Below are 4,301 nucleotides of genomic sequence, written 5' to 3'. Positions count from 1 at the left end.
ACAAACAATCTCTTTCGTAGTACTCAATTTCCTTCCTTAGTACAGAAACTTGTACACAGTATGAACTCAAATAACTTCAGTAAAAATGGTTTTCCCAGCCTGTTTTCTTGGATTACATGACAAGCACCATATTGGAGGGAGACACATCTTGAGTTGCACACTGCTATAAAATGCCCAAGCAGCCTCATGAAGAAGGGCAATTCAGAATCAGTGAGAAAATAAATATCTAGAGTTTCTTCTCAGATGGAAGACGTGGAGGGAGGGAGGGAGGAAGGGAGAGAGGAGAGAGAGAGAGAGAGAGAGAGAGAGAGAGAGAGAGAGAAGGAAGGAAGGAAGGAAGGAAGGAAGGAAGGAAGGAAGGAAGGAAGGAAGGAAGGAAGGAGGAAGGAAGGAAGGAAGGAAGGAAGGAAGGAAGGAAGGAGGAAGGAAGGAAGGAGGGAAGGAAGGAAGGAAGGAAGGAAGGAAGGAAGGAAGGAAGGAAGGAAGGAAGAAAGAAAGAAAGAAAGAAAGAAAGAAAGAAAGAAAGAAAGAAAGAAAGAAAGAAAGAAAGAAAGAAAGAAAGAAAGAAAGAAAGAAAGAAAGAAAGAAAGAAAGAAAGAAAGAAAGAAAGAAGAAAGAAAGAAAGAAAGAAAGAAAGAAAGAAAGAAAGAAAGAAAGAAAGAAAGAAAGAAAGAAAGAAAAAAGAAAGAAAGAAAAAAGAAAGAAAGAAAGAAGCCATGTATTAAATCCCTCTGCTTGCTCCAGGAACTTTCACAAACTTCATCTCCTGAATCTTCAACCAACCTGACCAGGTGGTCATGAGCCACATTTTTCAGATGAAGAAACTGAGATTCAGAGACACCAATTGCTTGATAAGTAACAAATTAGTTAAAGATGTATCTCTGATTTCAAAAACCATTCTTTATCTCTAGACCATTGGTTCTCAAAGTGAGGGTCCCAACCACCACCAGCAATACCACCTGGAAACTTGTAAGAAATGAAAATTCTCAAGATCTACCTCAGACCTTCTGAAATAATAGTGGTGGACTCCAACAATCTGTATTTTAACAAGCTCTCCAGGTCCTTCTGACACACACTAAAATTTGAGAACACCTGCTCTAGAGCAGAAGTCAACATTTTCTGCAAAGGGCCCGATAGAAAGTATTTTAGGCTTTGTGGGCCAGTTGGTCTATGTCGCAACTATTCAGCTCTGCTAGATTAGTACAAAAGTAGCCAAAGACAATACATAAACAAATTAACATGGCTATGTTCCAATAAAACTTTAATTACGGATAATGAAATCTGAAGTTTATATCATTTCCACATTCTTCTTTTGAATTTTTTCCAACCATTTAAAAATATAAAAACCATTCTTATCCCAAGAGTTGTACAAAAACAGGCAATGGGCTCAATATGGTCCGTGGGCCACAGAGCTGGATTACGTTACCTACTGAGAACACTCTCATTAGGACAATAACACAAAAATAGGCAAATCTCATAGAAGGTGAAATGTTACAAATACAAATTATAAAGCTCTCTATGGTCCAACAAAAGCAGACAGCCCATCTGGTTGTGGCAATCAGGAAGGCTTCCTTGAAGAGGTGACAATCTACGTGGGCCTTGCATGGTAAGTAGGAGTTCAACAAGTAGAGACAATGAGGATAGACTATGCAAAGGGAATGGCTTGACAAAGGGGTGAGGATTGGCATATTTGCCCAAATGCCCACTTCTACCCCAAATACACCAATATCTTAAACTAAAGATGCTTTGGGGAATTATAATATGTAAAAAGTGTTTCAACACTTCGATGAGTACCAACTCAACAAAATGCACTGAGAGAGGGACAAATTGAGACAACTAAAGTAACAGCTTTACGTGGGAAAACCATTATCAGTGATATATTCTCCTCTCCCTACAGGCCACAAGCTGGCGGGAGAGTGTCTTATTTCTTACAACAAATTATTTCCTGGTGCAAAATTGACTGCATGAAATATGCTCCCAAGTATCATACAGTACAGGAAATCATCCTCTTGAGATAGTTTCTAGTTATAAGGATTAGTTTCCTTGAAATTTGTTTTGTTTTCCTAATTCTTTACATACCTCCAATGTCAGAGAGTGTGTGTTTTCAGGCTACACATTTTCATTAGATTTGCCTCAATACCAGCTATTAAAAGGAAACACTACCCAATCTGGTAATATTTTCTAGAATAAGAAAGAAGGCAAATTGTCAGCTTGGAAAGGAATAATAAATTCCTCTCCTGATAGATATCCAACTTCAGATAGCAGAGTGGTTAAGAGACCATTTCTAAAGTCAAACTCTCTGGGCCCAAAACCCAGTCTCCCACTTAGCAAGCTATATAAACTTGACAATTACTCATTTTTCAGAGCCTCCATTTCCCTAACAATAAAATGGGGAAAGGTAGTGTATGTGTTTGCACAGAACAGAAGAGGAGGCTTAGTTAGTTTTAACCATCATTATTTCCCAGTAATCCTTTTTCTCAATAATTAAACAAATCTGCCATTTGAACTAAATTAATATTCTCCTTTTTAGATTTATTAAATTAAATGTATTGGGCTGATATTCATTAATAAAATCATATAGGTTTCAAGTGTACAATTCTATAATACATCATCTATATATTGCATAGTGTGTTTACCACCCAAAGTCAGCTCTCCTTCCTTCACCATATATTTGACCCCCTTAACCCTTTACCACCTCCCCCCACCCCCTTTCCCTCTGGTAACCACTGGAGATACAAATACTAGTAAATGAAAATATATTCCATGTTCATGGATTGGAATAATCAATATAGTAAAACTAGAGGCCCGATGCATGAAATTTGTGCAAGAGTAGGCCTTCCTTTCACCCCCCACCCCCCCAACCGGCTGCCAGCACCAGCTTCCCTCTGGCACCCGGGACCTGGGACCCAGGCTTCCCTCACAGCCCCGGCTTCGTCCGGAAGGACGTCTGGTCTGATTAGCATATTATGCTTTTATTATTATAGATGGCCATCTTACACAAAGCAATATACAAATTGAATGCAATCCCCATCAAAATCTTAATGGCATATTTTTAAAGAAATAGAACCAAAAAAATCATCAGATTTGTATGGAAGCACAAAAGACTGATAATAGCCAAAGCAATCCTGAGAAAAAAGAACAAAACCAGAAGTATCATACTCCCTGACTTCAAATTATAGTACAAGACGACAATAATCAAAGCAGCATGGTATTTGCAGAAAAACAGACACACAGCCCAATGGAAAAGAATTGAGAGCCCAGAAATAAACTCACATGTATATAGGCAAATAATTTTTTACAAAGGAGCCAAAAACATACCCAAAAGAAGCCTTCGCAATAAATAGTGCTGGTGAAATTTGAAAGCCACGTGCAAAAGAATGAAACTAGACTGCTGTTTATCACCATATACAAAAATTAACTCAAAATGAATCAGACCTAATAAAACCTGAAACAATAAATTACATAGAAGAAAACTCAGATAATAAAATGATATTCTCTTCATGCAATTTAATGATATGGCAGCAAGTTCAAAACAGGACCCTGGAGGGATCAGAAACTGCTTACCAAGCATGGGGAGGCAGAGAAACAGGGTGAAGCTGACTGTTTCCCCTTTGGCTGGGGGAGGGCAGGGCAGATGTCTTACTGTTAGGAAGGTCTGGAGTTTGGACCCTTGCAATGTATGAAACATACCGAGTACTGAAATGAGACCCCTTTGGGACATAAAGTGAACATATTATGTATTATCTGAGAGTGGCTGAAAAGACCATCTGAGCTTCCACCAGGGGCAAGAGAAGAACTTGTCCTACCACACGGGTAGGAGTGGGAAGAGGGAGAATGAGATAAACTTTTTGATCACGCTCCAAAAGGCCCAGTACAACTGTATGTGCATAGACTGTCTATCTGTCGTGGCTGTTGGGGATAGTGGAGATGGCTCAAGCCTTGGAGACATAAAAGACCTGAAGCTTCACCACCTATTCACCTCTTTGAGGTGCATTTTTATCAATTAAATACTGGACACCAAAATGAGTGGGGACTCAAGGGGACAAGGGAAGCACAGTTCTTCCCACAGTGCCTGCCATCCTGCAGACCGAATAATCGACAGACAGCTGCTCACATCATGATCATTAGCACCCTTGTATGCTCTCACTCCCATTCAGGGGTCACTTGCAAAGTCACTTTAATATTCACTAACAGCCAGACCAATTTGCAATCAGTGCTTTTATCTGTCAGATACAATCCAGCAGAGTCTGCTGGTGTGAGGTGTTTCTCCCCACAAGCAACATTGACGTTGACTTTCCTTT

Source organism: Myotis yumanensis, unplaced genomic scaffold (assembly GCF_028538775.1).
Source record: "Myotis yumanensis isolate MYYU_CA2020_CCGP unplaced genomic scaffold, mMyoYum1.0.hap1 SCAF_18, whole genome shotgun sequence".
NCBI classification, from domain to species: domain Eukaryota; kingdom Metazoa; phylum Chordata; class Mammalia; order Chiroptera; family Vespertilionidae; genus Myotis; species Myotis yumanensis.
The sequence above is the reverse complement of the archived record's forward strand: the minus strand, read 5'-3'. Positions refer to the sequence as shown.